The sequence below is a fragment of the Rhinopithecus roxellana genome, chromosome 1, assembly GCF_007565055.1.
Source record: "Rhinopithecus roxellana isolate Shanxi Qingling chromosome 1, ASM756505v1, whole genome shotgun sequence".
Lineage (NCBI taxonomy): Eukaryota > Metazoa > Chordata > Mammalia > Primates > Cercopithecidae > Rhinopithecus > Rhinopithecus roxellana.
In genome coordinates, this window is record NC_044549.1 from 15295603 (window position 1) to 15317672 (window position 22070).

The window sequence follows — 22070 nt, forward strand, 5'->3', positions numbered from 1 at the left end:
TACAACTTTTCAAGACAAATCCTCTAGTTCTACGTTTACCAAGATTATTTAACTTTATGCAATACAAAGTTAATCAGTGTCTTATATTCTAATCGACATAAGGTTTCTGAAAGGTATTAATTCAGATCACAGCAACCTCTCTCTCCTTACCATTCCAAGATGAGGAGTTATTACTGTCTAGTATTTACTTCCCCTTTTGAACTCCATTAAATCAAATATTATTGTTATTATTACTTTGTGTAAACAAGGTGTAAATATACTAGTATTAAATATTTTATTGATTTGCTTTTAAAAAATATATTTCTACTAGATTCATTTTCTTTTTTTTTTTTTTTTTTTTAGGGGAGAGCACGAACGCAGTCCCCCACTACCACAAATTATGCAGTCGAGTTTCCCACATTTGGGGAAATCGCAGGAGGCAGCACATCCGGAGTGCAACGGATAAGCCTCGCCCTGGGAAAACCACCTTCGTGATCATGGTATCTCCCCTGCCAGGTAAGTATGATTCATTTTCTTAAAATTAGTTTCTAGTGCTTTCTTTTCTGAGTGTTCATTGACACTCAGGTTTCCTCAGGTCATTTATTTATTTATTTGTTTTGCCACAAAAGCATGTTTTATTTGCTTTGTTCTTGAAACACTGTTCAGATAGTTGGGATGGGAATTATTTTCAATGAGCTTTCATTTGGATCTCCATGAGAAAGAGGAGAGAATAATAATTTAGAGTCTGGGCATTGGTGCTTAACTTTGTTGATACAAATCTAGACTTATGTTTTAGTATCTGAGGAATGTTGGGTAACTTACCTAAGCTTTTCATCATTTGCCCTCTCCATTTGTAAAATTAGTATTGTATTAATAATACCTGTTTCATAGGATTAACAGAATTAACGTTTGTACTTGTTACATGCCTTACATATTTTAAGCACTGAATACATTTTATCATTTATTATTTTCTAGTTTTTTTGGAATCACACTTTTGGCTTAATAGTTGTTCCTTTGTTGGTTTTCTGCCTTTCTTATGCATTTGAAGTCTTTATCTTTTCATTTTTTTTATTATTAGGGACGTAAATAAATTTGTGTGGGTTCTTTGCTCTTCATGGAATACAGTACGATTCTTGAATATTATGACTTCTGTTTTTCATAAATTTTTGAAAATTCTCAGCTAGTATTATTTTAAACATTTTCTTTCTCATTCTTTGTGTTCTTTTATTCTGGAACTTCCTTTAAGCTTATGTTTGGCATTCTTACTTCAACTTTCAGATCTCTTTGCTCACATGCATTTCCATATTTCTTTTTTGTCTCTCTCTGTTGCATCCTGGATTGTATTAAATATGTACCTTTCAAATCACGGTTTATTTCTTCAGACACATCTAATCCTAGGTTTAACTCACCTATTGAGTTTTTATTTTATTTCAACAATTACATTTCTCATTCTTGAAATCCTTTTTTGACTAAATTTAAAAATGTGTCCAGTGTTCCTTGTATGCTTTTTCAAGTGTATTTATGTATCGTTTATGTCCTCATAAGCAGCCATTTTATGTTCTTCATGTGATAAGCCTAATAACTAAAATTTTGAGGTGTTAGTTTTTTGAAAATTTTGATAACTTTTATTTATGTTCATTTGTTTTCTTATAATTTTAGTAGTGTTTAGTAATTACATCATATTTACTTGTATTCAATCTGTAGTAATTCAGAGACAGTGATTAAATAAAGATACTTTTCTCCAGGGAGATTTGCATTTGCTTCTGCCAGTTCTGGATGCTGCTATCAAGCTCAGAGAAGCTCAATTTAACTTAGTGCTTTGGACTGGATGATTGTACTCTAAAATTTATGTATTGAAGCCCTAGTCCTCAATGTGATGATGTTTGAATGTGGGGCCTTTTAGAGCTAACAAAGTCATGACAGTGAACTCCTTTGGATGAGGTTAGGACTCTTATGAGAAGAAATATGAAAATGATGATTATTACTCTCAGCTGTGTGAAGGTGTGGTGAGAAGGAGGCTATATACAAGGAAGGAAGAGTGTCTCCTCAGATGCCTATCATCTGGTGCTTTAATCCTGGACTTTCTAGCCTCTTGAACTGTAAAAACTGAATATTTGTTCTCTAAGCCATTCAGTCTATTGTATTTTTCTAAAGGCGTCCAAACTGACTAAGATATTTAATGTATATAAATTTTATAAATATGAAAAATTAAGACAGATTTATAGCAAAAATTTTCCATACACAAATACTTTTTTTGGTTATTTTATTATTATTATATTGTTACTATCTAATGAGAATCATGGCTGAGATATGTTAGAATTTCTGGCTGTATAAAGTGTAGACACAATGTAAATATTAGGAGAAAAATGTAAGAAAACATTTAAAAGTCAATAACAGGAAATTTAAAGATTATTTGAAGCCACTCCATAAAATGTTTTGGAAAAAAATCATCATGTAATGCAAAGATAAAATGGAAAAGATAAATGTTAAGAAAGACAATAATCTATAATTATTTGATTCAACATAATTCAATTTAATAAAAATTAAAATATGACCATCAGTCAGGAAAGGAAAACTTTCAAAAGTTAAAAATTATGCGAACATGCAAATGAGTAAATTGTGGGAAAACAGCAATTACAAGACACAAAAAATGAACAAGAACACCTTTCACGTGATTTTAAAGCTTTAATAAATTAAAATTTTGAAGTATATCAACAGAAATATTTAAGAAACCAGCATAGTTTCTTGATGACCATGATGGTTAATTTTATGTGTCAACATGACTGGGTACCATTATTTCTTTTTTTAAAAGGTTTTTACTTAAGTTCCAGGATACATGTGCAGAATGTGCAGTTATGTTACATAGGTATAGGTGTTCCATAGTGGTTGCTGCACCTGTTGACCTGTCCTCTAAGTTCACTTCCCTTGCCCCCCGCACCCCAACTGGGCTTGGTGTGTGTTGTTCCCCTCCCTGTTTCTATGTGTTCTTATTGTTTAATACACACTTACGTGTGAAAACATGTAGTGTTTGGTTTTCTGTTCCTGTGTTTGTTTGCTGAAGATGATGGCTTCCAGTTTCATCCATGTCCCTGCAAAGGAAATTATCTCATTCTTTTTTATGGTTGAATAATATTCCGTGGTGTATATGTACCACATTTTCTTTATCCAGTTTAGCACTGATGGGCATTTGGTTTGGTTCCATGACTTTGCTACTGTAAATAGTGCTGCAATAAACATACATGTGCATGTGTTTTTATAGTAGAATGATTTATATTCCCTTGGGTATATACCCACTAATGGGATTGCTGGGTAAAATGCTATTTCTGGTTGTAGATCCTTGGGGAATCACTATATTGTCTTCCACGATGGTTGAACTAATTTACATTTCCACCATGTAAAAGCATTCCTATTTCTACACAGCCCCACCAGCATCTATTGTTTCTTGACTTTTTAATGATTGCTATTTTCACTGACATGAGATGGAATCACATTGTGGTTTTAATTTGCATTTCTTTAATGATCCATGATGTTGAATTTATTTTATGTTTGTTGGTCACGTAAATGTATTCTTTTGCGAAATTTCTGTTCATATCCTTTGCCCACTTTTCAATGGGGTTGTTTGTTTCTTGTAAATTTGTTTAAGTTTCTTGTAAATTCTGGTTATTAGATCTTTGTCAGATGGATAGATTGCAAAAATTTTCTCCCATTCTGTAGGTTGCCTATTCATGCTAATGATAGTTTCTTTTCCTGTGCAGAAACTCCAGAAACTCTTTAGTTTCATTAGATCCCATTTGTCAATTTTTGCTTTTGTTACAATGCTTTCAGAGTTTTTGTCATGAAGTCTTTGCCCATGTCTATGTCCTGAATGGTATTGCCTAGATTTTTTTCTAAGGTTTTTATCGTTTTGGGTTTTACATTTAAGTCTTTAATAAATACTGAGTTAATTTTTGTATAAGGTATAAGAAAGGAATTCAGTGTTAGTTTTCTGCATATGGCTAGCCAGTTTTCCCAGCACCACTTATTGAATAGCAGATCTTTTCCCCATTGCTTGTTTTTGTCAGGTTTGTCAAAGATCAGATGGTCATAGACATGTGGTGTTATTTCTCAGGTTTCTGATCTGTTCCATTGGTCTGTTTGTCTGTTTTGGTACCAGTACCATGCTGTTTTGGTTACTGTATCCTTGCAGTATAGTTTGAAGTCAGGTAGCATGATGCCTCTAGCTTTGTTCTTTTAGCTTAGGATTGTCTTGGCTATGTGGGGTCTTCTTTGATTCCATATAAAATTTAAAGTAATATTTTTTTCTAATTTTGTCAAGGACTTCAATGGCAGTTTGATGGGAATAGCATTGAATCTATAAATTACTGAGCAGTAATTTATAGATTTATAGATAACGGGCAGTATAGCCATTTTCAGAATGTTGATTTTTCCTAACCATGAGAATGGGATGTTTTTCCATTTGTTTGTGTCCTCTTTTATTTTCTTGAGCAGTGGTTTGTAGCTCTCCTTGAAGAGGTTCTTCACATCCTTGTTAGTTGTATTACTAGGCATTTTATTCTTTTTGATCAATTGTGAATGAGAGTTCATTCATGATTTGGCTCTCTCTGTCTATTGTGGGTGTAAAGGAATGCTTGCGATTTTCGCACTTTGATTTTGTATCCTGAGACTTTGTTGAAATTCCTTATGAGCTTAAGGAATTTTGAGGCTGAGATAATGAGGTTTTCTAAATGTAGAATCATGTCATCTGCAAACAGAGACAATTTGACTTACTCTTTTCTTATTTGAATGCTCTTTACTTCTTTCTCTTGCCTGATTGCCCTGGCCAGAACTTCCAATACTATGTCAAATAAGAGTGGTGAGAGACATCCTTGTGTTGTACTAGTTTTCAATGGGATTGCTTCCAGCTTTTGCCCATTCAATATGATGTTGGCTGTGGGTTTGTCGTAAGTAGCTCTTATTATTTTGTGTTATGTTCCATCAATGCCTAGTTTATAAAGAGAGTTGTTTAATATAAAGGGATGTTGAATTTTATTGAAGGCCTTTTCTGCATCTATTGAGATAAACATGTGTTTTTTGTCTTTGGTTCTGTTTATGTGATGGATTTTGTTTATTGATTTGTGTATGTTGAACCAGCCTTGCATCTTGGGGATGAACCTGACTTGATCATGGTAGACAAAGTTTTTGATGGGCTGCTGGATTTGGTTTGCCAGTATTTTATTGAGGATTTTCATATTGATGTTAATCCGGGATATTGGCCTGAACTTTTCCTTTTTGTTGTATCTCTGCAAGGTTTTGGTATCAGGATGATGCTGGCCGTATAAAATGAGTTAGGGAGGATTCCCTCGTTTTCAATTGTTTGGAATAGTTTCAGAAGGAAGGTACCAGCTCCTCTTTGTAACTTTGGTAGAAATCGGCTGTGGTTCTGTCTGGTCCTGGACTTTTTTCGGTTGGTAGGCTATGAATTAGTGGCTCCATTTCCCAGCTTGTTATTGGTCTATTCAGGGATTTGATTTCTTCCTGGTTTAGTCTTGAGAGGGTGTATGTGTCCAGGAATTTATCCATTTCTTCCATATGTTCTAGTTTATTTTCATAGAGGTGTTTACAGTATTCTCTGATGGTAGTTTGCATTTCTGTGGCATCAGTGGTGATATTCCCTTTATCATTTTTTAATGTGTCTATTTGATTCTTCTCTCTTTTCTTCTTTATTAGTCTAGTCAGCAGTCTATCTATTCTGTTAATTTTTTCAAAAAACAGCTCCTGGATTCACTGATTTTTTGTAGGGCTTTTCGTATCCCTACCTCCTTCAATTCTGCTCTGATTTTACGTTAATCCCCAAGACAATGGGGAAAATGTCCCCAGGGCATGTCAGAGAGCTTCATGGCAGCCCATTGGATTGCAGACCTAGAGTCCTAAGAGAACATGGTTTTGTGGGCTGCACCAGGGTACCTGAAACGTGTACAGCCTAGTGACTTGTTGTCCTGCATCCCAGCCACTTGAGTCCTGTCTGAAAGGGGCCAAAGAGCCTGGGCCATGGTTTCTGAGGGTGTAATCCCCAAACCTTGGCACTTTCCATGTGGTGTTGAGCCTGCGAGTGCAGAGAAGTCAAGAATTGAGGTTTGGGAACCTCCACCTAGATTTCAGATGTATGGAAACGCCTGGATGACCAGGCAGAAGTTTGCTGCAGGGGTTAGGGTCTCATGGAGAACCTCTGCTAGGGCAATGCGGAAGGGAAATATGGGGTTGGACCTCCCATACAGAGTCCCTACTGGGGCACCACCTAGTGGAGCTGGAAGATTGCTACCATACTCCATACCCCAAAATGGTAGATCTACTGACGGCTTGCATCATGTGCCTGGAAAAGCCATAGACACTCAATGCCAGCCCATAAAAACAGGTGGGAGGGTGGCTGAACCCTGCAGAGCCACAGGGGAGTAGCTGCCCAAGACCATGGATACCCACCTCTTGGTTCAGCATGACCTGCTTGTGAGACATGGAGTCAAAGGAGATCATTTTGGAGCTTTAAGATTTGAATGCCTGTTGGATTTCAGACTTGCATGGGGCTGTAACCCCTTTGCTTTGGCCTATTTTTCCCATTTGGAATGGCTGTATTTACCCAATACCTGCATGTACCAGCATTGCATCTAGGAAGTAACTAGCTTGCTTTTGATTTTACAGGCTCCTAGGCAGAAGGGAAGTCTCAAATGAGACTTTGGAGTGTGGACTTTTGAGTTAATGCTGAAATGACTTAAGACTTTGGGGGACTGTTGGCAAGGCATGGTTGGTTTTGAAATGTGAGAGCATGAGATTTGGAGGAGCCAGAAGCAGAATGATATAGTTTAACTCTGTGTCCCCACCCAAATCTCATCTTGAATTACATGCTCATAATTCCCACGTGTTGTGGGAGGGACCCAGTGGGAGATAATTCGAATCATGGGGGCAGTTTCTCCAATACTCTTCTCATGGTAGCAAATACATCTCATGAGATCTGATGGTTTTATCAAGGGTTTCTGCTTTTGCATCTTCCTCATTTTCTCTTGCCACCACCACGTAAGAAGTTCCTTTCAACTTCCACCATGAATCTGAGGCCTCCCCAGCCATGTGGAACTCCAATTAAATTTCTTTTCTTCCCAGTCTCAGGTATTTCTTTATCAGTAGCATGAAAACAGACTAATACAGAGAATCTGATAATTACGTGTCTTGGGGTTGCCCTCCTTGTGGAGTATCTTAATGGTCTTATCTGTATTTCCTGAATTTGCTTATTGGCCTGTCTTGCTAGGTTGGAGGAGTTCTCCTGGATAATATCCTGAAGTGTGTTTTCCAGCTTGTTTCCATTCTCCCTGATTCCTTCAGGTACTCCAGTCAACTGTAGGTTCTTTTCACATAGTCCCATATTTCTCAGAGGCTTTGTTTGTTCTTTTGTATTCTTTTATCTCTAATCTTGTATGCATGCCTTATTTCAGCAAGGTGGTCTTCAAACTCTGAAATCCTTTCTTCAGCTTGGTCGATTTGGCTGTTGATACTTGTATATGCTTCCCCAAGTTCTCATGGTGTGTTTTTCAACTTCATCGGGTTAGTTATGTTCCTCTCTAAACTGGTTATTCTAGTTAGCAGCTCCTCTAACCTTTTATTAAGGTTCTTATCTTCTTTGCATTGGGTTAGAACATTCTCCATTAGCACAGCAGAGTTTTTTAAATCACCCGTCTTCTGAAGCCTATGTCTGTCAATTTGTCCATCTCATCCTCCATCCAGTTCTGTGCCCTTGCTGGAGAGACATTGTGGTCATTTGGAGAAGGGGTACTCTTGTCTTTTTGGTTTTCACTGTGTTTTCATTTATTCTTTCTCATCTTCATGAGTTTGTCTACTTTTCAATCTTTGAGGTTGCTGACCCTTGGTTGGGATTTTTGTGGGGACATTTTGTTGTCAACGATGCTGTTGTTGTTGCTTTCTGTTTATTTGTTTTTCTTTCAGTAGTCAGATTCCTCTTCTGTAGGGTTGCTGCGGTTTGCTGGGTGTTCACTTCAGGCCCTATTCATCTAGTTCACTCCCATGGCTGGAGATGTCATTCAAGGAGGCTGGAGAACAGCAAAGATGGGTGTCTGTTCCTTCTTCTGGGATCTCTGACCTCCAGGAGCACCAACCTTATGCCAGTAGGATTGCTCCTGTGTAGGGTGTCTGACAACCTCTGTTGGAACGTCTCACCAGCTGGGTGGCACAGGAAACAGGATCTACTTAATAAAGCAGTTTGTTTCTTGGTGGAGGGGGTGTACTCTGCTTGGGTGAAACCCACTCATCTAGGCTGCCTGAATTTTTCAGAATTACCAGGAGGGAAAGCTAAGTCTGCTGGTCCGCAGAGACTGAGACCACCCCTCCCATTAGGGGTTCTAGTGGCTCAGGCCCAGAGATATCAGAGTTTTTTCTCTGAGCCTCTGGTGAAGTTGTTGGAGTTCCCACAGGGAGACCCCACCCAGTGAAGAAAGATGGGTCAGGGTCATGTCTGAAGAGTGCTGTGGCCACAGTCTGCCATAGCGGGTGTGTTTGGCTGTGGGAGGTACCTCTTGAGACCAAGCCGCCTAGCTTCCCTGGGTTCCTCGGGGGAAAACGCGGCTTGGAGCTATAGAGATGGATACCTCCCTTCCCCACCCAGGGCTAAGAGTATTAGGCAGTTATGAGTCTCAGTACTGGCTGCTGTCCTTTTCCCAAGAAGCTCAAATGGCTTAGATTGCAGGCAGCTACAGCCGTGGTGCTGGTCACTTCTCTCCCCAGGAACTCAGCAAGCTTAAGCAGATTCTAGCTGAGAGGCTATTGAGAATCTGCGCAGCTATGGGGTTGGAACCCTAGGCCCCAGTGGTATGGGTTTGCCAGTGGGTTCTCCCGATTCTTGGGTTGCATGGTTGCATGGAAAAAGCACGGTTTCCCCTGCGGGGTAGCATGCTCACTCACTGCCTCCCTTGGCTGGCGGGGTGGGGGCTCCCGTTCTCTGTGTGACTCTCAGGTGGACCACCACACTGCACTGTTCTTCCTTGCTCTCCGTGGATCAGGCCAGCCGCCTAGTCAGTTCTGATGAGAGAAGCTGGATACCTTGGTTGCCGGTGCAGGATTAGACTGCCCCAGTGTGCTGGGCATCACCTAATTCACTGAAGGACGGAAAAGCACAAAAAGGTGGATGAGGGCTGGGTTTGCCCTTTCAATGCCTGGCTGCTTGAGCTGGAACATCAGTATTCTCCTGCCCTCGGCATTCCTGGTTCTCAGGCCTTTAGACTGCAACTGGAATCTATACTATTGGTTCTCCAGCTCCTAGGACCCCTAATTATACCACCAGCTTTTCTGAGTTTCCAGGTTGACTATTGCAAACTGTGGGACTTCTCAACTTTCATATTCATGTAAGCCAATACTCACTCACTCTATCTATCTATCTATCTATCTATCTATCTATCTATCTATCTATCTATCATCTATCATCTATCTATCTAATCTTACTGGTTCTGTTTCCCTGGGAAACACCAACTAATATAATAATCATTCTACGATGCACTGTATAGGCAGTAGGAAAAAAAAAATCACATGGAAAGAGCTATCTGCACCAATCTTTAATCCACATTTCCAATTCCCTTTGGAAAATAAAACAATTCAGAATAGTTTTTTTAAAATTTTTTTCCTGTAATGCTATATTTGCATTGCCTTATCATCCTGACATATATTCTTTCCACTATTGTCTAGTCTACATATTCCTCTCAGACTCACATTTCTAAAATACAAAACTGAATGTCTTGCTAATATTTTCTGTATGCCAAAAAACAAATTGCTTAGCCTGGCATTTCACTTCCTCACACCTCTCATTTCTATGTTACATATAACCTGGAAGGCAATCTGTATTTCTGTTAATTCCTCAAGTATACATACAATGGACTGTTGCGTGACTTTGTGCACCTCCCATTTATCTCACCTTTCCCTCATTTCCTTGGTGAAGGTCAACTTGTTGTTCTTTCCATATACAAATTAATTACTTCCTCTGCTATGAAGAGTTCCTTTATTATTTTCTAGGCATAATTAATTGTTCTTTCTCAGTACTCTCACAACTCTTTATATATGTATTATAATTTTGTATGAATTTGCTGAATACAGTTAGTCATTATTCTGTTAGAAGTTAAGATTTTGAGTGAACAAACATAACACTTTCTCATCTTTGTATTCTCAGAATTCATCACACCACTGGATATATTGAAAGAAAGAATGAATGATGCAGAGAATCCATAAGTCATGAAATCCCAGAAGTTGGACACAATGAATACAGTGTTCTATGAAGATAAATATTAATAATAAAATTATTAAAATTGAACGCTTTTTCAATGCAACCTGAGAAATAGGGTGAGTTAAAAACTATTGGAAGAGATACTCTAATGTACATATTTTTATTCAGTTGGTGTAAAGCAGATATAACCAAAGGCAAAACACTTAGATTAGAAAAAGAACTGCAACATCACTCAACCATTCATTGCTAACAAGCAGAGAGTACCAGTGTTTTTCAGTTTGTAGAAGTGGAAAGTTTTAACAGTAGAATTATACAATTGTAATGATATAAATTATTTTTCAAATACATTAACAATATTAAGGATTTTCTGAAGTTTTGGATAAAGCTGCAATCTCAAAGTAGATTACTTGTTGAGTGTTATGGCACTACAGGACAGAATTTTAGAGAACAGAGTAGATGCCAGGAAAAGAGTATTTCTGAAGAAATCAAGAAATAGAAACTTTTATAGCCATATTCATTAAGACTTATGACCACTTTTTTCATTGGAAGACATCAGAGTTTTTAATAAAACAATCTAATATATCTTGGTGAATTCACAAGTTTCTACAAAGACAGTGCTTTTTTAAAAATTAAGAGGTCCTCACAATTTGGTGTCATTTTGGTGAATTTGTATGCCCTGAAATTCTTGTTCCTTCTCATTGGTGAGTAAGGATATCTGAATTTAGTCAAATCCAGTTAAATAATTAAAATATGCATAAAAATAGTAAAAACACATATAGGATAACCAGCAAGACAGTAGTTAATTTTTTCCCCTCACAAATAAAGAATTCAATTTGTAGTATTTACAGTTAGAGATACAAATTTCCTTTGAAATTAATTTTTTTTTTTTTTTTTTAAGGTAGGAGCTCTTGTATTTCTGGGGCATGAGTGTAACCAGCTTCTGGACTTGTAGTATAACTGCCTTTTTCTGAGATCCCTTTAACTCAGTTTTGGAAGTGGAGAAGAGGATTTGCAAAGGAACCTAATACTTTTTGGGACAGGCAGGACTTATACAATGGGTTTTGTTAATATTTTTCAGTTTTCTGTATATTATGATGTTTGGGCATCTTAGCCCAGCCTAGAGCATGCCTTTGATTTGTAAACTAACCAATCCAGAACCACACTTTCTCTATCAGCCCATGCACCCCACGAGGCAGTATTTCTCGGCCTTAACCATTGCAGGACCAGGTTCTAGGCAACTGGGAACCACTCCCATAGCTCAAAGCTCACTAAACTTATTCAAACTAGCCAATCCTAAACTGTTCATCCTGCCTTGTTTTGACTTTCCCCCTGGAAACCCCAATAAAGACAGTAACCTAAACCTTCCCTTTATACTCCTGTCTTCTTCTTAACCACCCTGGTGTCTTTCCCATGTGGACCTGTGTGGTATGGCTTGCCTCCTGTCTTTAAAACCTGTAAGTATAATAAACTTTGTTTTTATTTTCTCCTGAATGTCTCCTCTGTCTCCTCTTGTAGATACACCTGACTGACCATCACATAAGAATAATACTATCATGTGAAATTAGGAAAATCTGTTTGAGTAAACTTGAATGGCCTGACCATGTTCCACTGATGAGAAATGATTTAAGAGCCTAGTGTTTGTGCAGAAGTGATAAAAGTCATATCACAAGTGGTTGAAATGGCTACACTGGTTACAGTCAGAATCCCAGTGTATTCATTTATAATTATAAATATAATTTCTAAATAAATACAGTTCTCAGAACAACTGTACAATTATTTTCTGCAGCTAAGCTAGAAAATAATATCATCAGAAATTTGCTAGGTGAGGAAGGAAACAGAAATGAAGTATATAAGACTCTAATATGTAATGCTGGAAGCTGCAACACTCACAAGCTATTTCCAGTGCACTGAAAAGAACATCTCCCTTCTGGGCAGATTGGGAGGATCCCAAGCAGGTGATGTTTGCATCTTTACTGCCATTGTTGACTGCCCTGTGCTGATGAACATTTATTCATGCCGTGATTCTTAAACTTTCGGGTCTCAGGACTCCATTATGTTCATTGTGGGCCCCAAAGAGTTTTTGTTTTATATGGGTTATATGTATCAATATTTGTTTTATTGAAAATTAAAAATGGGAGATGTTTCATATATTTATTTATTTAAAATAAATGACAATAAACCTATTATATGTGAACATAAATAACAACAATTATTATAACAAACTGTCATTTTCAAGTACACACATAAAAATTATATTTGAATGAATAGAAGACAGAGGTTTTGTGTCCTTTTTACATTCAATCTGTCACAACATGTTGTTCTGGTTGAAGTATATGAAAAATATCTAGCCTGGCACAGATACAAAAAGGAGTATTTTTAAAACTTTTTTAGTTAGTGTGGATTTTAATACTACACAAAAACTTGACAAGTGGTAGTTTTACAAACAAAATTTGCAATGTTTAATTTGAAACTTATCAACCAGGCATGTTGGGGGATGCCTATCCTCCCAGCTACTCCAAGGCAGGAGGATCCCTTGAGCACAGGAGTTGGAGGCTGTGGGGAGCTATGATCATACCATGCTCTCCAGCCTGGGCAACAGAGTGCAAGTCTTTCTCTAAAACAAATAGAAAGAGAAATCATAACAATAAACTTGTACTGTTGCAGTGAAACATAGGAGTCCATTAAGTGTACTTTAAAAATCATATTCCATAGAATATATTCTGTCTATAAGTATATTAATATTTAAATCAGCATATATAATAAGATACAATTTAAAACCTAAGATGTAAGTAATGAATAAAAAATGAATGTTTTTGAATATTGACCTAAAGAATTACATTTTAGAATATAAGAAATATGCTAAAAATTATTAAGTGCAAAAAAAAAACTTCTGGTCTGTTGGTAGGACTCTATTCCTAGAAGCTGGAAAGAAGTAATTTAATATAGAATAATCAAAACGACTAAACTTTTTGCCAATACATATTATGCTTTTTGCCAATATGTATTATGCTTTATCATTAGATGCCTTATGGAACTTTGCAGAATGCCTGGTGTGTGGTAAATTCTCAGTAATAGCTAAATAATTGGATAACTCAGTAATGAATTAAAAATAAAAGTCCTTAGGTCATTTTGAGGTTTATATAGTAGCTGACGGGTGACTAGGACTTTTTGGAACTGCTCCTCAATGGAGACAAAAAACTTGTGTTATTAAGGATCTGACCCAAAGCCATTCTTATTTCAGCATAGATATAGTCTAAGTTATTTGAGTATCTGCTTTGTTCTCCAGCTTTGGCAGGAAAGTGGTAAGTTTTGTTGTCCATAACTTAAAAATTAGTACCTCCTAGTTTCACTGCTATTTGATTTGTGCTTTATTGTTTGTGACAGATATGATTTAGTTGGTTCTGACTGCTTGACTGCTGTCATGAATTAAGCTGCACTTTGAACCATGTATTTAGATTTTGTTTTCAGTGCACTGGGCAGGCAGCAAAAGCTTTTCACCAGTTCTAAGTGAAACAAGTGAAGTGACCTACAGTAGAATTCTTAATAGGAATTTTCCAATTTTCAAGCGATTGACTACTAATACCATTTACAAAACAGAACTCTGGGTCCGAAAAATTGTGGCTTTATAATATCATTTTTGCTAAGTTGTCTTTTTATTACCCATTTTGCTATATGAGAATTTCAACTCACACAAGTAAGTTTTATTGTTATAGCTCAGACATTGTGCCAGACAAAGTAATGATGCCAGGAGGCATCTGAAGATATATGAAACACAAGACATAATATCAAGTGCTATAGGTTGAAATGTGTCCCCCAACATTCACACACTGATATTCTAACCTCCAATACTTTTGAATGTAATTTGATTTAGAAATGGGATTTACAGAGCTAATAGAATTAAAATTATTAAGATGGACTCTCATCTAATATAACTAGTGTCCCTACAAAAAGCAGAAATTTGGAGACAGTCACATACAGAAGAATAATGCCACGTGAAGATAAAGATTGAGATTGAGGTGATGGTTTCTACACCAAAGGTTGCTATGGAAACCACCAGAAGTTAGGAATCTAGGAGGAACCCACGGAACATATTCCGTCTCACAGGAGCCAGCCCTGCTGACAGGCTTGCTCTCAGGCTTCCAGAACTGAGAGACTGTGCATTTGTAGTGTTCTAAATCACCCAGTTTGTGCTATATTATTACAGCAGCTCTGGGAACAAATACACTAAGATACTTGGTCCTTTTATGTTGTTCTGAATTAAATTACTTCTCTTCAGTTTCTAGGGATACACCCATTTGGGGCTGAAACCATGCTTTGCTTGTTCGGGAGGATCAAATGTTTTTTCACATGAAGATTGGCATGATGATATTAGCATTTTGAAGGCTACGGATACCAACACTTCTTTGGTGTTTGAAAAGGTTATTAAGGTTTGTGGAGAAAAGCAACAGATGAAGAAGTACGTGTTACAGATAGTATAATCAGTCTGAAATACATTGAGAGTCACCCAGAATTATGTCCAGCAGGAAACTGGCTAATTTTGGTGCTTTTCTGATTAAACCATATTAAAGATACCTAAAATAAATGATTTTCTACCTAATCAGGTGATTATGTTTCACCATTCTCCCTAAAATAGGTGAACCATATGAGACACGATCAATATACAGAACAGTGATTTAAAACTATCATGAAATGTTTTGGGAACTTTGCAAAAAGAAAATATACAGTATAAGATCATCTCAGCTTTTATGTTTTTAACATCAATGTAGAGGGCAGAATAATGGTCCACCAAATATGTCCATGCCTAAATCCACAGAGCCTGTGATATGTTACCTAACATGGCAAAAAGACTCTGCAGAGGTGATGAAGGGTATGGCCCTTGAGAAGGGAAGATTATCCTAAATTATTCTAGTGGGTCCAATTTAATCACATGGGTTCTTAAAATTGATGGCCCTTTCCTGGATAAGTTCAGAGTCAGAAGAAGATGTGACTAACAAAGAAGACTCAGACAGATGCCATGTTGCTGGTTGCTGACTTTGAACATGGAGGAGGTGGCCATGAGCCAAGGAATGTAGGAAGCTTCTAAAAGTTGGAGAAGTAAATAAATGGATGATCTGAAGCCTCCAGAGAAAAATATTGCTCTGCCAGCAACATAATTTTTATCCAATGAGACCAACCTGAGTTGGACATCTAACCTACCAAACTGTAAGATAGGAACTTTGTTTTGGTTTAAGCTACTAAATTTGTGCCAATTTACTACAGCAGCAATAGAAAATTAATACAATCAATAAATTATCAACAAGTATTTATTGATCATCTAATTGTGCAGGGTGCTTTAAAAATACATGTATCGTAGTATGAACAATCATACTTACAACAGTTTCTTGTGAAACATGAGAAGATATGAGACTAATATGTAAAATGTTAGAAGTGAGACTCAGTAGTTTTAAACACTTTTGATACCCATAGCAATACTATAAGCAAAAAAAAATTTAAACAATTTGCCCAAGACCACAAAATTAGTATTTGTTTAGTTTTGTCTGAATTCATGGCTGAGTTTTCTGAACTCATTCACTCCATTTTTTCTCAGGATTCCTGCTACTCAACAGTTAACTTCCTACATAGAATATTAACTTGTGGGTCACACATTTATTTTTAATAAAAGTGATATTTCAAAGAAAACTTAGAAGTTTCAAGAATAAATATTTCATGCATTATTTTAATTATATATGAATAACATTTTCTATTATTACTTTAATTAAGATGAGAAGTAAAACTCAGAATATACAATACCTTTGGAGTAGCTATGATATTGTGGGGGAGTGTGGGCAGCATGAAAAGTAGTTTTTAAGCATGTATTTTGTGTTTACTGTTTTTTTAGTTTTATGTTCCCACTTGAACAGAGAAAGAAGTGGTCTCTGAAACACCTCCTCATTAGGCAGAAAACTTTCTTAGGAATCTATTATTTCTTGATGAAGTTTAAGTTTAGCCTCAATGTTTCCTTTGAACTTTCTTTGGGAGGGTAATACACATATCAATTGGAGACCCTCCTTTGCTCCTTGGAGATGAAAATTACCTTGAGCCTCTTAATATAATTTATGAGAAAGCCCAATAATCTGTCTAGGATTGATGCAAGTTCCCAGGGGACTTATGTACTCATAGCCTTTTCTACCTCTGGGATTTCCGAGTCCACATATGCTGTTCTACTGCCATTATCAACCCTGAGAGACCCCACAACATCAAAAGAGTAGATTCTCCTGAAGACATCAATGATGGAGAACAATGGGTTTTGTATCACAAACAATTTTAAATGGAAACATAAGCCTCCTTTTCTTAAAAAAATTTTCACATCGTCTCTACTATGACTTTTTTGAAAAATTATCATTTTGCATTGTACTGCAGTAAAATATACATTCCAGTATTGATATCATGAAGTACATTAACAATGCTGTGCAAATATCACCACTATTCATTTCCAGAATTTTTCACTTTCCCAAACTGACTCTGTACCAGTTAAACAATAACTCCCACTCTCTCCTACCTCAGTTCTGACAATCACCATTCTACTTTCTGTCTCTATGTATTTGACTATTTTAGATATTTCATATAAGTGGAATGATACATTTTTATCCAGCAGCTTATTTCATTTAATTTCTTCAAAGTTCATCCATGTTTTAGCATGTGTCAGAATCCCATTTATTTATTTGGAGACATAATCTTACTCTACCCCCCAGGTTGCAGTTTTTTGGCATGATCTCAGCTTACTGCAATCTCTGCCTCCTGGATTCAAGCGATTCTCCTGCCGCAGCCTCACAAATAGCTGGGATTACAGGCACGTGCCACCACACCCGGCTACTTTTTGTATTTTTAGTATAGATGGGGTTTCGCCATGTTGACCAGGCTGGTCTCTAACTCCTGACTTCAGGTGATCCACCTGCCTTGGCCTCCCAAAGGGCTGGGGTTACAGGCGTGAGCCATCAGGTTTGGCCGCCATTTCTTTTTAAGGATGAATAATAGTCCATTGTGTGTGTGTATATATAATGTGTGTATGTATATAAAATATATATGTATAATATATAATGTATGCATGTATAATATGCATATATTATATGTAATATATGTATATATTATATATGTAATATAAATATAATATATCTATATATTATATATACATATGTATGCACATACATATAAATAATATATATATTTGTTTATCCATTCATCCATTAATGGACATTTGAGTTGCTTTCACCTGTTGGCTATTGTGAACAATGCTTGTATCAACACTTGTGTACAGACTAATTTAAGTCTCTGCTTTCTGTTCTTTTTTCATTGTTGAGTTTTTGACCTTGCACTTTATTTATATACAGCACTTATTCTTTTTTGTGTCCAGAATCATCTCAACTTATTTTTCTTTCTTACTGCTATGATCTTTCATGTCGCTTCTCTCTCTTTATAACAAGAGACATTTTCTCTGTTTTAAACAGCGCAATTTGGCCCCCTTGTCCGTCTTGATTTAAATTTTTATCCTAAGAAGCTGGTCAAAGTATTTTCCCAAATGAATATAGTTCCCTTTCTAAGATGAATTCCTATACCAAATACTAAACTAAAGCATTCTGTTTTCATCTCTTTTTCAGTTCATTGCTTCGCACTGTGAAGGCCTGGATAGAAATTGGGAAGGTCAACTCAGAATATTTTTTGGTTTTATACTTTGCAGTTTATTTTTCTGTGTGGATTTAATAGAATAGACAGACATCTCCTAATAACTTGAATTGGCCATTTTAATATAAGAAGCTATATTTTTTAATAATATAAAGTATAGATAACACTTTATAGTATATAATTATACACTATATAATGCTAATATATTATCTATAAATATATGTTGTATAATATATAATTAAATATTTTTTTTTCAGAAAAAGTAATTGAAAAACTTCAACCTCCAGAATGCATAAATAGCATAACTATTTTAGGTCATGCCACAGTTTGCATGTTTCACAAAATATCCAAAGTAAGACAAGAAAGACTTTTGGGAGGAATGAAAATAAATTTGGCAGAGGCCAAACGGAAAACAACTATTTCTCTAGGTAACAAAGGTCCCAAAAGATTAATCAGGTTTTTTATATTACATATTTTGAGCTGAAATATTTGTTTTTCCTGAGCAGCACAGTGTTTTTCACATACCATAATGTTAGAAAGTTAGTGCTATATCATTAAATTCAAATATGTAGTGTAATGTTACATGTTAGTAATCTTTTTGTCGTGAGCCACAGAAAATATGTTTGGTTCATACTGACATTTATTATTAGAAAGGAGAGTTAAGCACCTGACTGAATAATTTGGGAGTAGATCTTGCTGAGACATCAAGACCTTTAAATTGGAAGAAAGAAATAATTAAATTTATTCTATAATTGCATTTAGATACGTAGACAAATAGAAACAATTGTAAAAATTTTCTATATATAGTTTTAAAATAATTCATGCTAGAAAATTGTGATTAAAATACTGGATTGGAGGAATCAGAAAGTAAGATTTGATCAGGGAACTCATGATATCTTTAAGCCTGAGGTTGTATGTTTCTGGGATGACATTATTTGTAACTACTTACATCTTCCACATGGTTTCCTAGAGAATGGATTATTATAAATGCTTATGAGTTCTAAGACAGATAGTAAACAATTACTTAAAATACTAAGATAGAGTCTTAGCAAGTTTCATACTGTATTTTAGGGGGAGTCCACAACTATAGCAAACTCCATTTGAATGCTGGACATCTAATTATTTGGAGGCTACAAAATATATATAGTTTATTTCTTAAATATTGATAAACTTTGAATTTATTAGTCATTGAAATGTTCTTTTTTTACAACAATTATTTTAGTCCTTTAAATGTCATGATTTTATAATTTTTAAATGGTTTAGCATTGTTGAAAAAGAACATTAGTTACTTATTTTCTCAAATACATTTCAAATCCTTATAAAAATACTGGTTGAAAATGTTCACTTTATAAGCAAACTAAATGTGGCAACTAATCATTCAGGCTATTTGCCACTTGGTACAAATATTGAAGAATAGCTTTTACTTCTCTCGAGTGTCATTCAGCAATAAGAAAGCATCATCTACTTTCTAAAATGTCAAGTGGATTATTAATTAAAAACTAATTACTTCAATTAAAAGTCCTAAGTAGTTAATTTGTACTCAATAACTTTTTATTTACTAGTATAACTAGATATCATTTTTTGGCTATTGTTAATATTATAGAAATATCCATCATAATATCTATGGAAAAAAATAAATATCCATTAAAATTAAGAACCCACATCTTTTCAAGCTTGTATTATAAGCTAGCTAAAATGAATTCCTTTTAACTTGTTAATAAATTAGGCACACTCACAATTAGTTGAGTTTTTAAAATTATTATTATTTTGGCAGTGACAGGGTCTCATTATGTTGCCTAGATGGTCTCAAACTCCTGACCTCAAATGAACCCTCCTGTCTTGGCCTCCCAAAGCACTCAGATCACAGCCACTGTGAGCCACTGCACCTGATCTAAGTGTCGATTTACGTAGGAATATATTCTTTAACATAATATGATCCTTTCGTATTACTCTAGATTTTAGTGTCAATTTTCCCAACAGGATCACTGTTGATTTTTCAGATACTTTTTACATCTTGGTATAGATCTCTTTTAGCTTCCATTTTTTCCACACACATTAATACATTGTAATTTATTTAAAGAAATAAGCCTGTTTTATTTTTTGGGGGAAATTATCCATCTGCCTTGCATAGAAGCCATGATACTGGGTTATGGCAATTTTGGTGTCTCTGAGGCTTTTACTGTTCATGAAGTAAATCCAAATGAGCCACCGAATTTGGTTGTTTCTGTGAAGTCCACTCCAAATTAGAAGTCTTTGAGACATTCACAACTGTGATACCATAAATTGTGGTCAACACCTTAACTATGTAGGAACCCCCACTAGAACCCCAGAGTTGGTATGAAGATTACTTTATACTGAAGAGTTTTGGGATTCAACAGATGCAGAAAGAAGCCTTCTCATAGCTTTCCTTATCCGACTAAAAGCAGAAGCTTCTGAGAAATGAGGCTGCCATAAATTCCTTTTTTTAGAGCGGGTTTTACTACCAGGAAGGAGACCAAGAATAAGCCTATTATAAATCCCTTCTCTTGGGGAGTTTCATGTCCATGAAGAAGACAGAAAAACTACTTGCACCTGAATGAAAAAGCAATATCACAAACTTTCTTATCTCCTATTTGTTCTTCTATAAACTTCCTTGTCCTTCCCAAAGAGTCCCACTTCCTTTTCCCTACTAAGTTAGTATATAAGCCTGTAACTTTAATCATTTATTAAGCTACTTCTTTTGTAAACACCTGTATGCATAGAAATACATTTTTTGTCTTCTGTTAATCTGTTGTCAGTTTAATTTGCAGGCCTCCAGGACCTAACCTAAGAGGGTAGAGAAAAGGGTTTTCTCCCTATCAACTACCTTTTCTCTTGGAATGAGATTGTGGGTAGGACTTGAGAATGTATAACTTCCCCACGGAATGTAATAACACCTTAGATTAATTCAGCTCCTACAGTTCACAAGGCATTTTATAAATATGCACTTATTTAATCCTTATAATAACTGTGTGAAATAATAATCATTATTTATACAGAATAAACTAATAAATTATAAATTAAAAAATTATTTTGAATAGAATTCAGAGTTCAGATTTTACCTCAATCTTTCAATGTTTCCTGAAATTTTATTGCTTCACTTTCTCAAAAAGTGGAATAAGCATCAATAAATTATGACTATTAATCTAATTTTATTAGAAAATATAATAATACTTGCCATTTATCATGAATATTTTGGAGGTCTGTCACTGTGCTAAGAAGTGTTTTATGTTGTGAAACCCCAAAATTTGAGAAAGGTCTCAGTTAATTTAGAACATTCATTTTGCCAAAGTTGAGGATGCACGCCATGACACGACCTCAAGAAGTCCTGATGACATGCACTCAAGGTGATTGGGGCACAGCTTGGTTTTATACATCCTAGGGAGACATGAGACATCAATCAATATATGTAAAAAGTGCATTGGTTCCTTCCAGAAAAGGTGGGGACAACTCCAAGCTGGTAGGGGGCTTCCAGGTCACAGGTAGGGGAGAGACGAATGACAAATGGTTGCATTGTTTTGAGTTTCTGATAAGCCTCTCCAAAGGAGGCAATCATCTGTCTCAGTGAGCAGAGGGATGACTTTGAATAGAATGGGAGGCAGATTTGTCCTGAGCAGTTTCCAGCTTGAAGGGATGCAAGACATTTTCCTTTCACAATGTCTATTACTTCATTAGATTGTCACAACAGCTTATGAGGCAAATTATGATAACAGCTCATATTTATGTTCTGCTTATCATTGTCTAGGTGCAGTCCTAAGTACTTCCATATGTTGTATCACTTAATAATCACAAGCTATTGAAAATGAATCATATAGTTTCAATATTATTGAAATGTTATGATGTCAACAGTGGCATGAAGAAGGTAAGAAGGTTACCCAAGGTCACATGGCTATTCAGTGGGAGAACCAAATTTCAAATTTAGGAAGCCTGACTCCATATTCTTCACCATTATGTTTACTGTTTTCTAGTAGATGAACATTCCAGCAGAGCACTGTAAAAAAAGTTAGCCGTCAATGAAAGCTGCTCTTCTCTCTTCCTTTCCTCCCCAGCGTACAAGTAAAGGAACAACAACAACAACAAAAAGAGGCAACCACATTAGGAAGTGAGGCTGAACTCAAACCAGTCTTATATTCAAGTTTAGTGCTAAGTTCTATTCATTTATTTATTT

The 22070-nt window shown here is 35.9% G+C and overlaps 1 non-coding gene across 1 annotated transcript; it reads right to left on the reverse strand.

Annotated features, from left to right (window-relative positions):
* Positions 1-339: 339 nt before the first annotated feature.
* On the reverse strand, positions 340-503 carry LOC115892190. Its single transcript, XR_004052073.1, has one exon. It is a non-coding gene; the product is annotated as a U1 spliceosomal RNA (small nuclear RNA).
* Between the last annotated feature and the right edge of the window lie 21567 nt (positions 504-22070).